This window comes from Acomys minous (assembly GCF_964271855.1).
Source record: "Acomys minous genome assembly, chromosome: 8".
Taxonomy (NCBI): Eukaryota; Metazoa; Chordata; class Mammalia; order Rodentia; family Muridae; genus Acomys; species Acomys minous.
Window position 1 is genome coordinate 14,947,623 of NC_140489.1, and position 21,784 is coordinate 14,969,406.

General features: G+C 48.2%; 1 protein-coding gene across 7 annotated transcripts in view; it reads left to right on the top strand.

Moving 5' to 3' along the window:
- Positions 1-868, top strand: part of SYNE3 (spectrin repeat containing nuclear envelope family member 3) — a 94,996-nt gene extending 94,128 nt beyond the window's left edge. For all 7 annotated transcript variants that reach the window (XM_084792460.1, XM_084792461.1, XM_084792464.1 and 4 more), the window contains exon 18: positions 1-868. This exon is cut by the window's left edge and continues 6,733 nt beyond it. The gene's annotated coding sequence lies outside the window, so the exon portion shown is untranslated.
- The last annotated feature ends 20,916 nt before the right edge of the window (positions 869-21,784 follow it).

The window sequence follows — 21,784 nt, forward strand, 5'->3', positions numbered from 1 at the left end:
TAGTTGCTTTTCCCTCACAGGCCACAGGCCGCTGTTACTCCAGCATCTGGTTAGCTTGTTGGAAGGGGTTGTGGGCTTTCTTGCCTGTGTCTACTCTGCCAGCAAACTGTTTGGCTTCCATTGCCAATGGGAGCTGGGATAGAGTGCGGGGGGGTGGGGGGGGGCAGGGCTGGAAACAGACACAGGCCACCAATGTCAGGGGCAGATGCAGGACAGAGGTGCTTTGAGAGAACGCTGTGTGCAGCACCAAATTCTTCTAGAAAAGCAAATATGCAATGGCTGGGAAAGTCTTGAAGCTCCTGGGATGGAGTGGTGGACAGGGAGGTATGTGAGTGTGTGTGTGTGTGTGTGTGTGTGTGTGTGTGTGTGTGTGTGTGTGCGCGTGTATGCATGCATTTGTGCATAAGTGTGTGTGTATGTGTGTGTGTGTTTCATAAATGCATTTTGGTGTCCAGAGGAATTGAATTCATTGTTTAAAATGTTCCCTTATATAAACAATACAGAGGGACCATCTCCTCTTGTCACAGTCTCTGTGATTATAAAACATGAATTTTTGATAAGTTCAGCTTTCTGGGAAGGCAGGCCGAATTAAAGCCAAATGACTGTCTTGGAACATGTGTGTGTTATCTTGGTTCATATCAAGTCCAGAGCTGACTGAAAGCCTCAGGATCTCTCAGCTCTGTGGGAAGGGGCCATGTGTGTCCCTGGGTTCCTGTCGTAAACTTGCGTGGAGGTCCCTGCGTCTTGTTCACTTTGGTGGCAGCAGTATTCTTTAAGATGGTTTCGTGTTTTTATTGTTGTTTTATGTTTTCTTTTTTTAATGTATCTGCTCTATGTTTGCAAATAAAAAAGCTCTATTTTGATTTACAAGATATTGTCTGGTTGCAAGTCCTTTTCCGAAGTCAGGAGTTATCTGGGGAAGCCATGAGGTAGAAGATGCAACAGGATTATGGCTGAATTATTTTGACATTGTTATAAAACAGGATTATTACTGATGATTGGGCTCTGGGCTGGGTATTTCAAGGCTCATGGCTTCCTAATCAAAGAACTGAAAATAAGACTCATCCTGGACCCTCACCACCTGCAGCGGTCAGGAGAACTGGCCCTGGGGTCCTGAGAGTGGGTGAGATCCTGTGAGAGATGGCCTTGCCACCTCTCTACTGTGAGGTGGCCTGGGTGGACGGGGATCACGAGGGGGAGATGATGCCTTCTGTCCCCTCCCCTCGTCCCTCACCACCTGAGGCAGTTGGAAGAACAGGTCCTGCACTTCGCCTGGGCAACACAGTGGAACTGGCTCTGATGGCAAAGGCATGGGTGAGAAAACCCCGGGGGAGTGAGAGTGGGAGAGCTGGCCCAGCCCCTCACCGGCAGCAGCACTTGGGAGAGTGGGCCCCGCTCCTTCACTGGGCAGCACAGTGTGGAGCTGGCTCTGGAGGCATGGGTGCGGGTGAGCTGGCCCAGGAGCATGAGAGCTGGAGAGCTGCCCCTGCCTCATGCTGATGGCTGTGTTTGGTGGCCCAGCTGGAGCAGTTCTGAAGAACTAGCCTTGGTGTATGGATGAGGGAGAGCTGGCAGGCTGACCACTCAGCTACCACTCAGGCCCAGATGAATTGGCCCACCCCAACATCTGTATCATCTGTGAATGGTTGGGATGTGTGAAATGGCCAGTCTTGCTGTTCCAAACTTCAGGATCTCCAGGGCACAGAGCAACAGCAGGAAAACTGGGAGGAGTCCTGGTGAGGATTCAATATTGATGGTGTCACAGAAGCCAGAGATGTTGAACCAGACCAATGACTCACTACAAGGAACATTTGCAGGTGAAGATGTGTGGACAGAAGGATACACTGTGGGACACACTGACATATTACAGCATTCATGATGAGACGTTTTCTATGCTTTGTTTTTGTTGTTGTTGTTGTTGCTGTGTGTGTGTGTGTGTGTGTGTGTGTGTGTGTGTGTGTGTGTGTGTGTGTTATTTTGGAGGAGAGTTTGCAAGGTCAAAGGGCAGATATGAGGGGACGGGGAGATAAGGAGGACTGGGTGCGTGATATACAACTCACAAAGAATCAATAAAAAGGGTTTTTTAAAAAAAGAAAATAAGGCTTATGTATATCTGCATAAGTGCCAAGATTACATTATTCAAAGCAAAGCAATAGCGAAGGTTAGGAAGAGACATGCTCAAGTTGACGGTGCTGATTACTGTTTGAGACCTTTCTGTGGTCTGAAGGAAGGAAGGGCCAGTTACTAAGGACATGACTTGGGTGGCTCTCTATTGTGATGGACACGGGAGGTCACATATTCCTCTTTCCTAACCTATGTATCCCTTCCTATAATGCCTCTGATTTTAATCACAGGCATACCCAATTATGCATATGCATATGGTGACCCACAGGGGACTCTCCCTAAAAAGTTAGTAGAAGATAGAGTTTTGCCTTCCTGGTTTGAATGATGTTGGCTCTCATAGGATAATTGAATGCTTGGTCCCCAGTTAGCACAACTGTTTGGGAAGAATCAGAAGGCAGTGGCCCTGTTGTGAGAAGTACATGCCTTGGGGTGGGCTTTCAAGTTTCAAAAGCCCGTGAGAGTCAAGTTTCTTTCTCTGACTGCTGCCTGCAGACCGGAATGTAAAGCTCTCAGCTACTGCTCCAGCGCCATGCCTGTCTGTTTCCTGTCACAATGATCATGGACTAACTCTGTAAACTGTAAGCCAGCCCCCAGGTAAACGCTTTCCTTTGTAAGAGTTGCCTTGGCTGTGTTGCCTCCTCACAGCAATAGAACAGTGACGAAGTCACTGCACATGCACCCAAAACTAGTTCAGTCCAGTTTGTTCCTTGTGTTCTTTGGACCCGGATATGCTGGGGACACACAGGAATAGAATCATCTGTATTTGACTCCTGTTAGGAGTGAGGAAACTTACATTATTGTTGAGAGCTGGGAATGCACGAGGTCTGGTGCAGGTAGGGGACTGAAGAGGATCTGAGGTTGCTAGCACACTGTTTGGAGAAGGGCGTGTGCTCATGGTACATTCAGGTGACAGAGTGAGGCTGCCAGGTGCATTATTTCAAGGGAGGCATGCAAAAAGAAAAAGAAAAAACAAAACAACAACAAAACCCAAAACCAGATAGGGTCCTAGAGTACTAAACTGTTCTATACTTGCCTGACTCAGGACTAATCCCTTTTTTGTGCAGAGGAGGAGCTCAAGGCCACTGCAACCCATGAGCCAGAACATCAGCCCAGGAGTATCCTTCTGAATGTCCTCAGCATCCTCTGGACCTCCCTCATCATGGTCCCCAGGGATATGTGGATAGCCTGAGGAGAGGGACAGAGCCCCCAGTGTATCTTGACACCAGCAAAGAAAACTGGGCCTGAGACCAGTTCCCACCAACCCTGTGGACCAAGGCTCTGTAGCTCTCTCTGTTCTTAGGTTTGAAGATCAGGCTACAAGCGAGAAATGGAAGGAATGGAAGAGTGTGGTGCTTGCAGTGTGAACCACATGGGATGTGGCATGTGTGTGTGAGCTCGTGTGTGTGCCTGTACATGTGTATGCTGCTTGTGTGGGATGCTATGTGGGAAGTGTTCTAAATTGTTCTGAGATGCAGCCTGGATCACGTGGCCTATGCTTTCCTAGATAAGGGATGCCACCGGCTCATAGGGAGGTCTGAGAAGCCAGCCAGTGACCCAGGGCTCACCTCAGGTTAGCAGACACTCCTGAGGCCTCCCTGTTACTAGTCAGACAGAAGACCACACCCGTGACGGGGCATTTACACTAGAAGGAAAGTGGTCCCCTCAGCCCATGGGGTCTAAAGTCTTAAATACCTCGAGTACCCTCAGAAGGATTCTGAAGGGTCTTATGGCGGGAATAGGGAGGCTCCTCCCCTTCTAACTAGTCATCATCAACAACAATAATAACGAAGGGTGTTGTAAGGACTTTGCCGGTGGGGTCCTCCGTTCTGGGCTTCCCTGTGGAATTGGTGATAGTGTTCTGTTAGGCAGCTTTCCCTGTAGAGATGTCCATCCATGAGTCAAGGAGCATGATGTCACCAGGCAGTGGTAACACATGCCTTTAATCTCAGCACTCGGGGAAGCACAGACAAACAGATCTCAGTGAGTTTGAGGCTAGCTTCACCTACAAAATGAGTCCAGGTGAGTCAAGGCTATACAGCGAAACCCTGTCTCAAAAAAAATCAAAGAAGAAGGAGAAGGAGGAGGAGAGGAGGAAGAGGAGGAGGAGGAGGAGGAGGAAGAGGAGGAGGAGGAGGAGGAGGAGGAGGAGGAGGAGGAGAAGAAGAAGAAGAAGAAGAAGAAGAAGAAGAAGAAGAAGAGCAGCAGTGTAAAAACCATGTTTCTGAAAGCTGCGTTCAGCCCGTCTCCTTTCCGTTAGCACTCCGTTCACTGTACAAGTAACATTAAACACACACATGCTTTCTAAATCTGCCCAGAGTGCTCATGTGCCTGGCTGGGTGATTCATTCAGTTTTACGACTGTGATTTTTTTTTTCCCCTGAGTCAGGTGTGAAACAATTCTTTCTGTTTTCATCCATGGCTTCCAATCCCAACTGTGACAAGCTCCAGCAGGGAGGCCCATCCTCCTCTTGTGGCCCCCTGGCAAGAGTGTTATCCCGCTCCTTGGCCTGGGCGTCTCCTGTTATGGGTCCTTGCCAGCTCTGACTACCCCTGACCTTCTGTGCAGTTTCCCTAGATTAGGCATCCTGAGCAGAGACCCTGAGTTTCTGGGAACTTCCATGGTTAGAAAGCATTGCAATTGGCATCTGGCTTTTGAGTCCTTCCCTTGCTCTGCCTCGGTCTGTCCCGTGGCCTTCTGCTGCCAGTTTCTCCAAGAGGGCTCATCCACCAAAGAGTGTAAAGGGAAATTGCTTAAAATTGTTCTGAGCCACAGCCTGGCTCACATTGCCTGTGTGTGTGTGTGTTTCTCAGCCTTGAGCATATGCAAGTAATTGAAGGCCCTTCTCCTTTGGAAGGAGGTGACAAGGTAGCAAAAAGAATAAGTATAAAAAAAAAGAGAAAGCCTAAGTGTGGTATGTGTTCTGGATTGTATCCTGGAACAGCAAGGGGCCATTAGAAGGAGGCCAGTGAACTGCGGCCTGGAGTTCCTTTAACATGGCCGTGCCAGTGTTAATGTCCTCTTGATTTTCACAAATGCTCGTGGTATGTAAGGGGTCAGCTGGGCTGGCTGAGCATAGTGGGAATTCTCTGTAGTTTTTGCAGGCTTTCTCAAATCACTCCAAACTTAAAATTTTATTTCTTAAAAAAAAAAAAAAAAGTCTTCATTGGCTCTCCTTTGCTCTTAATTTTCTTTCTTCAGAACAGTGAACCCAGACAGGTTTGGATCAGCCTGGCGAGCATGGGCCTTAAGTAACTGCAACTCCCAAGGCGTTAGACCTTGAGCAAGTTCTCAGTCTCCCTGATTCTGTTCTTGAAGGGATGGGTTGTAAGGACTTCGTGAGGTGGTACTTGAACATGCCGTCTACATGTTAAACAAGGGCAGGGAACCGCTTGCTCAGGAAGGCCTTCTCAATCCTGCCTGGCAGATCTGCAGTACCGTGTCCTGTCTGTGATCTGCTTTGATGTTCTCCGTTGTGCTTAGGTTGACACTAAAGCTCTGTGACCACACTAGGACACCCAAGTGTCCTGGGGGAGACTAATGGAGGGAAGGCTCTAGAATCAATCAGTTTCATTGCAGACAACTGAGTCTAGTCTAGATTCGAGGAGCAGCCCTCCAACCCCATACCCTCCCCTGGGTCCAGGCTGGCCCCTCCTGGTAGAGAACTTGATGTCATCACAAGGGGTTGCTGAACCATGGCAGCTGCCAATGGAAGGGTCTCCTGATCTCCACTGCCACTTATAACAACGAGGTCATGGCTCTTAGCAACTGTCTCCTCCTACCCTCCCCTTCTTTGCAGAGAATCTGAGCTGGAAAAGCCCCGTCATATTCCAGAACTTTCAGACAAAGGGCAAAGCAAATGGCAGCTCCACTGTACTCTTCCTGCCCCATGGAAGAGCAACATTGCAAGGAGTTCAAGGGCAACGAGCCAGCAAATCCACAGCACCTCACTGGGCCACCTCGGGGGTGCTCACATTCACACCCCCTCTATTTCCACATGACCTCTTGCAAACAAAACCAGCAGCAGGATAACCCTCCCTAATGCGCCCCCCCATGCAAGAGGGAACTCACTTAATGGTCTCCTTGGCAATGTATGCATGTTTGTGCTTTGCGAGTTTTCATCTGATCTTGATGTCCTAAGCCTATGTACTAAGTCATGTGATTGGCTGCCACCACCCTTCCCACCATGTCTCTTTGTTCATGAGCAAGTATGGGGTAGGCTGGAGGTACAGGCAGACTGGTGTGCACAGGGTGAACTCTTTTGTTCATCTAGCAAGAGCCCTCTAACATGATGATTGTTGAGAACATTCCTAGAGGGCTCACAGGCTTGCAGGGCTAGCGGGTGGGAGGGGTGGCTCTGGCGAAATGCTTGGCTAATTATGGGAGAGATCCTAGACTCAATCTCCAGTACCGCAAAAAACAATGAGATTAATGAGCTCCTATTGCATGTCAGGAATGAAGATAGATAATGTAGATGGTGATGATGGTGATGGTGATGGTGGTGGTGATGGTGATGATGATGGTGGTGGTGGTGATGGTGATGATGATGGTGGTGATGATGGTGATGATGGTGGTGATGGTGGTGATGGTGATGGTGGTGATGATGGTGATGGTGATGGTGGTGGTGATGGTAGTGATGGTGGTGATGATGGTGATGATGGTGGTGGTGATGATGGTGATGATGGTGGTGATGGTGGTGATGATGGTGATGATGGTGGTGATGGTGATGATGCTGGTGGTGGTGGTGGTGATGAGGAGGAAAGGTGGACAAGACTCATGGCAGTGTCAGTCTTTCTCAAACCTTTGCTCCACATCACTGTGGGTCATAGGGAGAGAACAAGGTACCAGATGGTATCAGGGAGTCCTGTATCTACACCCATGGCCAAGTGTCACATAAGGGTAGGAAGAAGCAATCACAACCATCACACATGCACACTGACAGATATACACGCTATGCATCATAGACAATCACATGCTCATACTACTCACACATGCACACTACTCACAGACTACGTACACATTTGCACATCGTACACACACACACGCACACACACTCCAAATACCATAGACATATGCGCATATATGTCATAACCTATGCCACACAAACACATGATCTTCACAAATGCAAACCTGAATATACTATCCACAAGCATATACCACAAACACATACACATGCTTACATACATAACCTGAAAGCATGAACATCCTCTCACTCTACAAATACACATGTATAATACACATAATGCCTTCATACACAGACAGATAATACTGAATTACATACAGTTACAGACTGGAACTCAACACACACAATCATCATGTATGTAAAGCACACATAGGCACAAACCCACCCATGCCCACAGAGGCATCACAGATGTGTGCACATAAGTCAGTCAGCCACTGTACCTCATGGAGCTCTGGACGCATGTTCCTGGGGGACCCTGCTTCAGTTCTGGAAGCTACGAACTGAACTTGGAGTCATCGCTTTGCTGCAGACACTGTGATAATCGAATGATCACTTTTAGCCATGGAGGAAAGGCTAGGGAGCATTCTGCAGGGGTCAGAAGGGACTGGGGTTCCATGCAGTCAGAGCAAGCCTCTGAACAGCCATAAGCAGAGTTTTGGGGTGCAGGGATATGCTGGGCTATAAACCAAGAGAAGGCATTTCACAAATCAACCAGCTCCTTGCCATTACATTTTTTGCTGAAAGGCATGTTCTACCCCTCAATGAAACCGCAGGGGCCAAACAAAAAATATCTCTCATTGACATGTATTAAAATCTGAATGTGTCCTGGAAATAGGGACAGGAGGGATGGAGACCAGCACTCCATGGTGATGTGCCACGGACCACCCCAGCCGGGTGCTAGGGTCCCTGAGATGGGGACCAAAGACTAGGTGGGTAAGGATTTGGCGGTGACAAACAGAAAACAAACACAGGGGCAGTTTGAATCTGAGTGTAGTTTGCAGCTCTCAAACAAGAATTTTTATACAGAATGAAACAAGTATTACAACTCTTAGAAGATGTGTTCAGTGAGGCAATCACGAATAGAACACAAGATGTGTGTAGCGAAGCAGTCACGGATAGGACAGATAGCATCATTGTTATTTGGCACAGGAAAGTACAAAATTATCCAAGGCGAATGGCATAATTCCAAGAGCAGGTTAAAAATTCTTTTTTTTTTTTTTTTTTTTGAGACAGGGTTTCTCTGTGTAGCCTTGGCTGTCCTGGACTCCCTTTGTAGACCAGGCTGGCTTTGAACTCACAGCGATCTGCTTGCCTCTGCCTCCCGAGTGCTGGGATTAAAGGCGTGTTAAAAATTCTTATGGTCAGTAGTATCCAACCTATACTTCTGTGAATCTTCAAGGTGTGATTTTAAACTATTTGAATTTTTTATTGAAGGCTCTCTTAACTGTATAACAAAGCCCACTTCGAACAACACACATATAACCATATGAAATTTTGTTGTTGGGAAAGTTTTTTTTATCAATAATAATAATACTATTTTGTAATTTTATAAATGATTTATAAGGTGAAGAGCTGGTTCTCCCGGAGATAAGGTCATGGCTAGTGACTCCATCTCAAGGGATGGTCTCTTATCCAATTTCTCGCTAAAAATCTCAGCCTAGGCAATCAGGAACATCTCGTAGATAAGAAGAGGAATAGAATAGATGAATTGCCATGAGAATTACAGCTCAATATTTTTTTCCCAGCCAAGAGTTCCACAACTGGTTTCAGGAGACCTCCTTCCTTTGATGTTAACGCCTCAGTCTGTGGAACTTGTCACACAGAATCTAGTGGAGTTGGTGTGGCAGTGATGCATGCTACCCTTCATTAAATGATAAAGGAGCATCAACAGCTGCTGCTGCGCCTGATCCTTGCCACAGCTGTCAAAGGATGGCTCATTCTCAGAATCCCATCTCTTGCCGTGAGGAATGCCATGAGTGCTAGGCTAGTCTGGAATACAGAGTGAATTACTGATTCAACAAAACAACCAAAAAAAAAAAATGTCTAAAAAGAGGCAGGAAAGCTACCTCAGGGCCATGATTTGAAGGTGGCTTTGTAGTCCTCCAACTCTGCCTTCTAGTGACCTCTTGTGAGACCAACACCGTACAAGGAGTGAATGCAGTCCCTAGACCACCAGCTACCCAGAGACCAGCAAGACCTTAAGAAGTGTAAGCAGAGCTAGGGCATCTTGAACAGAGTCTTCATGCCTTGGGGACCTGCCCAGAGTCCAGGGGGAAAGACTCCAAGGTTGTGTTCAAAGAAGGAGCAAGATTTCAGAGTTCAAGTAAGAACTTTTTAAAAAAGATTTTTTAATTATGTATACAGTGTTCAGCCTGCAAGTAACACTCGCAAGTCAGAGAGGGCACCAGATCTCATTGTAGATGGTTGTGAGCCACCATGTGGTTGCTGGGAATTGAACTCAGGACCTTTGGAAGAGCAGCCAGTGCTCTTAACCTCTGAGCCATCTTTCCAGCCCGTAAGAACTATTTTTTTAAAAACAGTAACTGTTTGCTTGCTGCATTGAGTATGGGCGTGTGTGTGCCACAGTGGGTTCTCTCCTTCCATCTTGTTTCTGAGGCAGAGGCTCCCCTTGTCATTTCAACATTAAGTCCTCCAGGCTAGCTCTCCATGAGCTTCTGGCTGATTCTCCTGCCTCTGCCCTCATCTCCCGGCAGGAGTTCTGGGATTACAGAGGCCCGCCACACCCGGTGTTATTCATGGGCTCTGTGGGTGGAATCCGGGTCATCAAGCTTATGTAGCAAGTGCTTTTACATGCTATGGGCCATCTTCCCAGCCCAGTGGTGACAAATTTAAATACTTAAAAAAGTAGTCATGCACCCTGTATGCATGTGTGTCTCTAGGCTGGTGTGGCCCAAAACAGCATGACTCTGCAAGCTTTGTTCTCAATAATCCAAAAGATTCTTCTCAGATCGAATTCCACGTGAGACCTACTGGCCATGTGCCTGTTAAGTCTTTCTCTCAGTGCCTGCCTTCCGTCCCCTCCCCACGTAGCCAGAGGGTCACAAGTATGAGTCTATCAGGCTCTGACAGGCACGATCTTACTCAAGTCTTCCCTTGGCTCTTTTTCTGAGCAGAGAATTTAGTCCCAGAGATATCACTGACTTGTCCAAGGCTGCATAGCACATACCCAAGTCCAGCTTAATCCCGTGTGATTTTCAAAGCTTTGGGGTTTTATGGGTAGAAATTCTACAACACAAGAAGCCCTTGTGTGAGGAAAAAAAACAAAGACAGGTGCCCAAAGCACAGGAGGAGCCCAGCTTCATATCTAGTTCCACTGTGACATCACCACTGTGACATCACCAGTGTTCCAGAGGACTGCAGGCATTCTTGAGCTGGACCAGAACCCGCAGCCCTGTGAGAGCGTCCATTACATCGGTTGTCCTAAAGGGTTGGGGCTTTTGCTGGAAGGTGGGAGAGGCAAGGAGGCTCTGAAAGCCGGGGTCTCTCCCAGCTGGTCCCCATTAGGGTGCTGTTAAAATTTTCATGCTCTTCATTGTAGCAACAAATAAAAGCAGAACGAATCTCTTTGTTAAAGGGTCCCTGACTGACATCACTGGTGACTAAGTGGCAGGCTTATTTTCCCATAACTAGAGCCAACTAGTGCTGTGGGAGGTTTGGTTCCCTCCGTGAAGCCGGGTGGGAAGCATTGAGACTGATGTCTGGGGGGAGAAAATGACAGCTCTGGGATTAGGGTGGGAAAGAAGATATTCCTCAATGGTCTCAGCACTGGGGTTGCCAGAAGGCTTTCTGAGCATCCATCTTATATACCTACGTACCTTTATTCATCCACTCAATAACCCATCCATTTATGCATTCATACACATATCCACCAGGCAGCCCATCCATCTATCCATGCATCTATCCAAACATACATACATACATACATACATAAACACACACATGCCAGCCAACTCATCCATCCATCCATCCATCCATCCATCCAACCAGCCAACCATACATACACAGACACTAGCAAAGCCATATATCCATACATACATACATACATACATACATACATACATACACACACACATACCAGCCAACTCATCCATCCATCCAATCATCCAACCAATCAACCAACCATACATACACAGCAGCAAAGCCATATATCCATCCATACATACATACATACATACAACATATATACATATAACATACATGCAGACACATACACCAGTCAACCCATTAATCAACACACACACACATGCACAGGCTCACACACATGCACACATGCACGCAAGCCAAACCACCCATACATACATCCATGCCCCCGTCACCCATCCCTTCATCTATCCACCAACTCACTCACTCATCTAGGTGGCAACCTGTCCATCTATCCATCTACTCACCCACCCACTAACTCATCCACCCATTCACTCATCTGCCCACCAGCCCACCCATCCATCCACTCATCTGTAAATTTATCAACCCACCCATTCATTCATGTATGTATGCATGTATCCGCTCTCATTATTTATCCTCATTGCTGCATTGCTGCAAGGGCCCACAAGCCACAGGATGTACACGAACTCCAGAAGCTTCAAATGCCAAGGAAATGGAGCTGGAGAGATGATGGTGGCTCAGTGGCTTGTTGCTCTTGCAGAGGACCCGGGATCTGTTCTTAGCAATCATCCATGAATCCAGTGTCAGAAGACCTAGTACCGTCTTCTGACCTCCACAGGCACTAGGCATGCACATGGCATACACACTTGGATGTAGTCAAAACATCCACGCACAGAAAAAGTCTAAAAGGTATCAAGGAATTGGTTATCTCCCGATCCTCCAGAAGTCATACGCCCTCTCTCACCTTGACTGTAGCTTCACATTTGAACTCTCATTTCTAGAATTGTGAGATAAGAAATTCATGTGATTGTTAAGCCTTCCAAGTATGTGGCAACTGATAGCCACAATCCACAGAAACCAACACACCAACTCACAGGTCCTCTGTGTCCATCACACAAGCTAACAAATGACATGTGCTAAACTGTACCAGTTGACACTGCACCTGCGTACAAACCCAGCCAAGACTCAAAGAACCATTCAGCTGAGTCTCGCCCAGATCACCAATCCACACAAAAGTGGAATAAAATAAATCTTATGTGAAGCATGTGTGTGTGTGTGTGTGTGTGTGTGTGTGTGTGTGTGTGTGTGTATGTGTGTGTGTATGTGTGTGTTAAGATTTATTTATTATGTATACAATGCTCTGCCTGTAGGTGTGCCTGCCTGCCAGGAGAGAACACCAGATCTCATTATAGATGGTTATGAGCCACTATGTGGTTGCTGGGACTTGAACTCAGGACCTCTGGAAGAGCAGCCAGTGCTCTTAACTTTGGAGCCATCTCTCCAGCCCCTCCACCTGTGTTGTTTCTTATAGTAATTAAAATAATGATGTCATGGGCCAAAGACTTACATTGTGCTGGGCTTGGTATAAAATCCTTTATAGACATATTTGTGCTTCTTAAAATCTTTTTACTAGTGTATATTAATTATAAAATTAATATTATAAAATGAATAAATAATGGGTTTAATTACCCGCACACACACATAACACACACACTAGTCACCTCACATTATTCTCTCTTGTCACCTCTCCCTGCTCCTGATGTCTTGCTCTTTGCAAACAATCCTCTTCCTACTTTCTCTCTTTTATTTTTTTCTTTTTAAAGTTAGAAACACAGTAATAGATTCTCTCATGGCATTTTCTAGCAACATGCATTTTCGTTGATTTCCTTCCCCCTTGCCCGTCCCCCCAACACCCCCAATCCCTCTGACTGCACCTCACACTCTTCCACCCTCCCCACAGCTTCCCTTCCACTCCCCTGTCCTGTGTTTCCTACTGCCTCCTTTCAAGGCTTCTTTCCTGTCTCTCATGGTCCCCTTTCTATGTTCGCCACCACTTACACACAGCTGAACCTGGTGAGCCAGGCTCCTCATGTGAGAGCATAACATTTTGTCTTTTTGAGTCCAGATCGCTGCACCGAGGTGGCACTACACAGTTTCATCCTTTTTCTGAAAGCTTTGTGGTTTTGTTTTTCTCAAAAAATTCTATTATGTTCCAGGCCGATCAGAACTACATGGTGAGACCCTCTCAAAAAACAAACAAACAAAAACAAAAAACAAAACACAACAAAAAAACCCACTTAATTCCATTGTTTATTTATACATCACCTTTTCACTATTATTCATTTCTTAAATAGGACTGCCAGCCAGACATGGTTGCCCAGACACCTTTAATCCCAGCACTTAGGAAGCAGAGGCAGACAGCTCTCTGTGAGGCCAGCCTGGTCTACAGAATGAGTTCCAGGCCAGCCAGGGATACATGGTGATGTGGTGAGCTTCTCTCTCTCTACACACACACACACACACACACACACACACACACACACCATCATATGTATACATCATATACATTCCTGGGAACACTCACAAAACTCTGATCCTTATTACATGGACACTAGCACATCCATGTTCACTGCTCTGTTCACAACAGTGAGGGGAGGAGCCCCCTACTTTCTCAGGCATTTGTGTGTGCTTTCTTTCCAATGTGCCTGGGTGAGAACTGCTTTGAAGCTTCTAGCAATGCCTCAGAGCACCCAGCCTGAAGGGGGGCTTGAACCCTTGCACTTTAAACCCTTCCCCTCCATCTTTGTGCACCATGTTTGTGGTACTTCACCTAGTACAGTGCCACTGCCTTGAGTGAGCAGCCCCCTCATGCCCAGTTACATACAAGGAGAGTGAGGCTCAGCAAATTAAGCTTGCTAACTTAAACAAGAAGCCAAGGGCAGCAACTCCCCTGCCTCTGTGGGTGGCCATTTTGGGGCCTGCTGTGGGTGAAGTATGGTCCCACACAGCTGCTTCTCTGATGGCATTCTAGGGGCAGCCCCAGGTGCTCATGGGTAACGCTTGACCTGAGGCTACTCCAAGCAGAGTTGAAAAGAAGCAGGCGTTGGATGAAGTGGGCTTTCTCTGTTAAAATGGAAATTGTTAAATGAAAGTATAACTATTTAATTGCCTTCAGTGACTACTCTCTAAAGGACAATTTCAAGTCCAGCTTCAACACAAAGCAAATGTAAAATAGCCATACCCCTGGGACCCAAGTCTCATGCCTTCTCCCCTGAGCCAGCTGCTGCTCCTGTTGTCCCTTAAAGGCTGGATTCCCACCGTGTGCCCCAGAGAGGCTGTGTTTGCATCATCATGTACCATGGCAGGGCTTCCAGACATGAAAGGAGACAAGTGCCTGCTTGTCCATGGTCCCCTTCACACCACTGATGCCTGACACTGAATACCTCACCTCAGACTTTCTCTGATGGCTACCACTCTGTCCTTGTATTAATTTGTTCCTATGTTGCTGTGACAAAATACGTGACAAGCGACTTGAAGAAGGAAGCGTCTATTCTGGCTCACAGTTTGAGAGCACACAGTCCATCATGGCAGGGAGGGCGGCACAAGTATGAGGCGGCTGGTTACATCGCATCCACAGTCAGGAAGCAGAAAGCAATGGATGCTGTGTTGGGCACTTTCTCATTTCTATGCAGCCTAGGACCTCAGCCCATGAAATGGTGTCACCTACATTCAGCACGGACCTCCCTCCTCAACCAATCTGTTCTAGAAACTTCCGCACAGACGTGCCCAGAGGCTAATCTAATCTAGAGATTTCTTCACAGGTGTGCTCAGAGGCCTGTCTCCCTCGACATTTTAGAGCTTGTTAAGTTGATGATAATATTAACCATAGAGGTCCCCCAGTGGCTGATTTTGGGGGAGAGCATCTACTCCTCCTTTCCATTACAGATGTGTTTTTGCTGAGGTTTTTCCCTCTTTGGAGCTCAGTGCAGGACATGTGCAGCCATGTTGCTTCACATCCATCTCCATATCTTGAATGCTGCCTGCCTCCTTCTCTGGTCCAGCTCAGACCCCTCCTCTGCAAACCGTGTCTTGCTTATTGAACAACCAGCACTCCTTGGGAAAGGCCTGTGGCAGCAGCACTTCACAGCCGCCCATGAGAAATACCTCTGGGACCTGCTGCGCTGGCTTAGCGTATGAGACTCCCACAGTTGTCTGTGGTGGTTAGAGCTCAGGAGAAAAAGGGAAGCTGTCAACACTCAGGGGTGGAAGGAACCACGTCCAGATCACAATGGAAGAAATGAAAGTCAACCATGTCAGTGGCAGCTGTGCTAACTGGTTCTCCCTACACCAGGCACAGAAATGCTGTCAATGGGTGCAGGACCTCTGTGAGGGTACAGCTGTTCTTACCCCTGTGACACAGATGGGGAAATCAGTGTGCTTGGTTCGTGCCATTTGTAAACCAGATCTTCCCAGCATCCTCCAGGCTTTCCCTTCACCTGCCACACTTTCCTGCATGCTCTCTGCAGGAACAGGGGCTCTCTGCTTGCACTAGGACCCTAACCAAAGCACAAAAAAGGGTAAGCTGAGAGTCGCTCCTTTCTCTCACCCATAGCTTGGGACACTGTTCACATCCAGCACTGTAGTTTGCCCTCTCTCACCCAAAACTATTCACCCTCCAGATTCTTCTAAGACTGCAGAGGGACAGCTTTATGCCTCTGTCCTGGAAACGGTCTTGAAATATCTGGGGGGCAATATTTACTGTCACAGCTGGGAAGGGCTGTGGCTGGTGTCTGCTGGGTAGAGGTTAGGGGATGCTGTTAAATGCCCAACAGTGGAGAAGACAGTCACCCAGGACTAAGAACCAGCTGGCCCTACAGGCCAAGTGCCCAGGGGTGAGGAGCCCCGCTCAAGGCCTGGGGCCCAGCATTGTCCTTGCCTGATCCGCAGCTGGTCCCCTGATCTGGGCGTTCTATTTCCGAACACCTGCTTGACTAGAACCCTCAGGTCACGCGTCACACTGCTTCATGCTGGCAGCCCGCTCATGGCATCTCATGGATCTTGCTGATCCTGGTAGCTTGGCTGGGTGTGCTCACCTGTTGCCTGTCACCATCCCACATGCCACCACCCATCCTGTGCAGAGAGACTAACCTGTATGTTCCCCCTCCTGCATGGCCACAAGGGCATGGGTTTGGCCATTTGTAGGCTAGCATGGCTACAGTGACCACACTGTGCCAAGACACTAAAGAGACCCCTCTCCCGGGGAGAGATCTTCTCACCCTAGGACACAGTGTCCAGCCTTGCAGACTCTACCCACCCACTTTTACAAAAAAAAAGCCTTAATTTTGAGCACCCAGAGGCTCTACTTTTTAGAGTCCCAGTGTGGGGGGCAGACCTGGCAGCAGATAAAAGGTTCTGTGACCCATGCCTAAAAATACAAGTATTATCCAATTGTCAAATATCACTCAGCTGTGACAGTTGCCCGCCTGACGCAGATAATGCCTCCCCCTCCCACCCCCCACCCCCACCCCCCAGCAGCGGGACTGGCTCCCTGGGAGCTTTCGCTCTGGACATTAACATGGATCTAGGTCTGCCCCTTTGGCAGCGTCACCACTCAGTGCTCTGGGTTCTGGGGGCTGGGGTGCAGGCTGGCTCTGGATCTGTGGGAAGGAGAAAGGCATAGGGCCTGCTCAGCCGGACCCCTTTCTTCAGGCTTCCACCCCCTGCTGAGATGTCCTCACTCATGAGTAGAATGAAGCTTTCAAAGGACATTTCCACTGGAGCAGGGACCTGGAGGTTAAGTCCACACACAGCCTCCCGCAGCTACGGTTCTCGGTGAAAGCCGTCCCCTTCCTATCTCCTCTGCTCCAGAAGAGGGCTTTGAGTCAGCCTGATACAACCACCATCCCCTGGCTCCGCCTTGCTAAATCCAGCCCTGCCATTTAGGCCTTGAGAAGTGCTTTCTTCCATGAAGGATTTTCCAAGGTTTTCCTCTCTGACAGTGCTTGTGCTGGGGTCAGTGGGGTCAGTGGCCTGTCTAAAGAGCTCCTAGGGTACTCTTCTGGCCCGCAGATGTACATGCAGATAGAGCACTCATATATAAATAAAAAAATATTGCACCTTTAATCCTAGCACTTGAGAGGCAGAGGCAGGTGGATCTCTGTGAGTCGAGGCCAGCCTGGCCTACAAAGCAAGCCCAGGACAGAAACCCTGTCTTGAAAAACCACACACACACACATACACACACACACAAAAAAAAAAAAAAAAGAAAAGAAAAGAAAGGAAGGAAGGAAGGAAGGAAGGAAGGAAGGAAGGAAGGAACACCAACATCCTAACCCAGTTCTTTAGAAGGTGACAACATTTGGAGAGTAGGTTGGGCGCTGACTCTAATATTCCTGATATCCTGATACCCCCATGGGGAGAACTCAGCACGTGACAGCACGGGGTCTCCAGCAGCAACTATCATGGCTCTGTGTCTGTAGTTTGCCGTGGTGGGGCTGGAAGGAAAACACACAGGCCTTCTTGGTTGCAGGAGGCCTGGGCCTCTGGAGGGACTCAGCAGGGTGCAAGCTGTATGAGCTTTTTTTGAATACAATGTTTTGCCTGTATGTAAATGCCAAAGAAGGCACCAGAGCTCAGCACAGATGGTTGTGAGCCACCATGTGGTTGCTGGGAATTGAACTCAGGACCTTTGGAAGAGCAGACAGTGCCCTTAACCTCTGAGCCATCTCTCCAGGCAGGTATATGAGCTTTTGGTTTTCAGCCAGATGCTGTGAGGACTGTAGTTGTGTTGAGAAAGGCAAGAAGGAGACCTGGGAGAGCTATTCCTGAGGGCAGCTGACAGGACTGAGATGGACGAGATTTCCCTTCAGCTGGTCTCAGCTCCCAGCAACTCCCAGCAAGCACTCTATCCTGGGACCATACTTTCACCCTGAGCTCCAGTGTGAGAGGCGGGGGCAACTGAGGTAAAGCCAAAGAAGCTATGAGAGGTGCAGGGTGGAAAAGGACTTCCTTCCCCCACCCCACCCCCTGCCCTGCCCCTCCTGCCCTTACCACCCCCCCCCCCTGCCATGGGAGGCCACATTGTGGGCTGGAGGTGAGTAGAGGGAGATGCAGGTTTTCTGAGAGGGGGAAATCGAGTCACGGATCATTTTGAAAACTGGGTTGTCTTTCAGCCTTTTGCTAGAGGGTAGGTAGGTCAGGTCATGATGAGCACCAGCAACACTTCTGTCTGTGTCCCTAACCTCTCTACACCACACAAGCGGGGGAGCCAGGCTGCCGGAATCAGATGGGCAGCCCATGCTCATCCCAGTGCCAGACCCAGGATTTGGTACTTATTCCTCTGTCCCCGGATCTCTGGGACGTTCAGCTTGATGATGGAAACGAAAACCCGCCAAGATCACACTGCACCTGCTAGGACTCCACCCACCTGTGACCTCCCAAAAGCCACCTTTGTTTGTTTGGGTAGTTAATTACAGGAAAATAGACGACAGCGCTGAAGACCAGCTAAGCACCCCAACTGGGGGTGGGGTTCACCAGTCACTGTCCCCCAGGCTCTGAGCCTGGAAGGTCCCCAAACCAGCATCTCCTAAGAGCCCTTAGGGCCTTCCCTCCACAGATTATGCCCTGTTATTTGGCCCTCCGTGCCCTTCCCTGACTGACCATGACATTGCCTTTCCCCTTCACATCAGGCCTTCATCTGACCTTTCACCTCTACTTCCACCAGTTCTGGGACTAGCAAATACGATGCCAGAGCTGTGCAAGCCCCATGCTGCCCTTCTGTGTGAGGAGCAGGAGATCAGCCAGGCTTCCCAGAGGAGGTGACACCTGATGAAACCACTGGACGAGTGGCCTGTTGGCCAGAGAATAATTTTTACATGACTGTCACTTTGTCACTGCGACTCTTAGGTTATATAAGGGATAGAAAATTGGAAGTCATGACTACTGGTGGCCTCATTGCTTCTGACCAACCTGAGTGACAGAGGCTGTTTGGCCTGCAGGAAGAGATTATAATTAGAGTGGCATCAAGGGTTATATGAGTACATATATATATATATATATATATATATATATATATATATATATACACACACACACACACACACACACACACACACACACACATATATATGATAGACAACAATTATATGAGGGTAGATAGATGTATAGATAGATAAATAGATACATACATAGATAGATGACAGATACATCATACGTGTGTGTGTGTGTGTGTGTGTGTGTGTGTGTGTAGAGGCCAGAGGACAATCTCAGATGTCATTCCTCAGGAGCTGGTTTTCTGAGACACCATCTCTCACTGGGCCTGTAGCTCACTGATTAGGTTAGCCTGGCTGACTACCAAGCCCCAAGGATCTTTGCGCTTCCCTCCACAGTGCTGGGATGATAGGCCTTTGCCCTCATGTGGGTTCAAGGGATTGAGGCCAGGTTCTCCCACTAGCAAGGCAAACTCTCGACCAACTGGACTCTGTCCGCAACCCCAAGCCCATACTTTTAATCATATGGAAACTACTGGACCGCACAGCATCTTCTGAGACAGTGGTCTGTATCTGCCTCCACACTGTCATGGATCTGGGGCTGGAGTTAAGGCTTCTGTCCCTCCACCCAGGTCTTTCCTAGGTAGCAGACAGGCTCAGCAAGGCCTGAGCCTGAACCTGTCTTACCACATTTGACCTCAGTACATTGGTCTCATCACTCACCTCTGATTCTGGGGTTGTTAAAAAGATGCCCTGAGGCCAGGTATGTGAACCCTGTGCCACCTACAGAGGGTGAGAGATAGACACAGGTTCCCTCTTCCCTTGGCCTGCTTTCAAAGCTGGGCTGTCTTAACTCGGAAGGACACAGCATGGCACCTGGTACCCAGATGGAGTTGAAATGGCGCCTTCAGGACTGACTGATCTGACCCCTGGGGAGCCAACCACCCAAAGGACCCAGCAGATCACTAATCCTATTTTGAAGCCTCTGTTTCCTCAATTGCAGGCAAAGTAGGATGCTGAGCTCTCCTGGCCCCTCTCCTCCCAGGAGGTTGTAAATCCTGCCAACTGCTGATCAGATAAAGAACATTTTCTTGTGAAGTGTTCGCATTCTCTTAGACAATAAAAGCAACCCTTTGGCCCCCTCATCTCATTTCATGATAAAGTCAGGCCTCAGTCCGGGGGCCCAATAAAAGATCACAGAAACAGCTGTTGGAAGGCAGCAGATAACAGGGCATCAGAGAGGAGAGCTTCAAACGAAAGGGTTGGACTCAGCATAAAATCCTAGCTCCATCACACCCCCCCTTCCCCCGGCTAACTTCCTTAGCAACACAAATCTGATTTGGGCACCAAAGGAGAAAATTAAAACCAGACACCAACATGAAAGGCCGTGTTCTGTTTGGTTCGTGTTTTTGTATGTGAGAGTGTTTTCACAACAAGAGTACGAATGTATTCCGGAGAGGGATGCTGCTTTCAACAAGGTGAAACAGTTCAGGGAACTATTGTTCCCAGCAGCCAATATTGTCATTGAACAGCTCCGGGAATATTTCACTGAGGGGCATAAAGTTTCCAAGGGAGAAGAGGCCTGGAATGGATTCTTTCTTACTTCGTTCCTCCCTCCCTCTGTCCCCCTGTCCTTCTCTTCCTCCATTCCTCTGTTCCTCTGTCCCTCCCTCCCTCTGTCGCTCTGTCCTTCCGTTCCTTCATTCCTCTGTTCCTCTTCCCTCCCTCCCTCTGTTCCTCTTTCTCTCCCTCCCTCTGTCCCTCCCTCCCTCTGTTCCTCTGTCCCTCCCTCCCTCTGTCCCTCCCTCCCTCTGTTCCTCTGTCCCTCCCTCCCTCTGTCCCTCCCTCCCTCTGTTCCTCTGTCCCTCCCTCCCTCTGTCCCTCCCTCTGTTCCTCTGTCCCTCTTTTTCTCCCTTCTTCCCTTCTTTCTTCTCTCCCTCCTTCTTTCCCTCCCTTCCTTCCTTCTTCCCTATTTCTCTTAGTCCTGTTTTTGGGCTTTATATAACCTCCAACTCACTACTTAGCCAAGGATAACCCTTAACTTCTGATCCTCCTGCCTCCACCTTTCCAATGCTGGGATTACAAGTGTATGCCAATGCTGGTTTATACACTGCCAGAGACCGAACTCGGGGCTTCCCACGTGCCAGGCAAGCACTGTATCAACTGCAGACCCACATCTCCAGCCCTGAGGCCTTGGATTCTATGAGCAAGGATAATCTTGTTCGGCACTCCATCACCAGTCATTAGCACACATACGCCATATAGCAGATGCTCACCCAGTATTTGTCTAGTAAGTGAATTGACCCATATCCTCAAACATACCTGTGGTGGTTTGAATAAGAGTGGCCCCCACAGGAGCCCTCAGGGCTGGAGGTGTGTAGGCAGATCATTGAGTTTGAGGCCAGCCTGGTCTACAAAGTGAGTCCAGGACAGCCAAGACTACACAGAGAAACCCTGTCTCAAAAAAAACCAAAAAACCAAAAAACAACACAAAACAAAAATTTAATATCAAGTGTAAAAAAATTCCTGCATCCATTGAGTTGAAGGTACATTGACAATTGGACCTCAGATACAGTGGTGATGGCATTATTACTGTCACAAGACTGCAGTGTGACAGATGATGAAAATGAGAATCATGGAAGGCTTAAACTATAACCTTCTTACGCGCTTGACTATGAGGATGCCCGATATGGAGGCAGTAGATAAGGTAATAGAAGGGGATGAAGACTGAAAAGAACTGCAGTATTAATCTAAATGAACAATTTCAGTTCAAGTGATGGAGCCTTTTGCGTTTGCATATACAGATGCT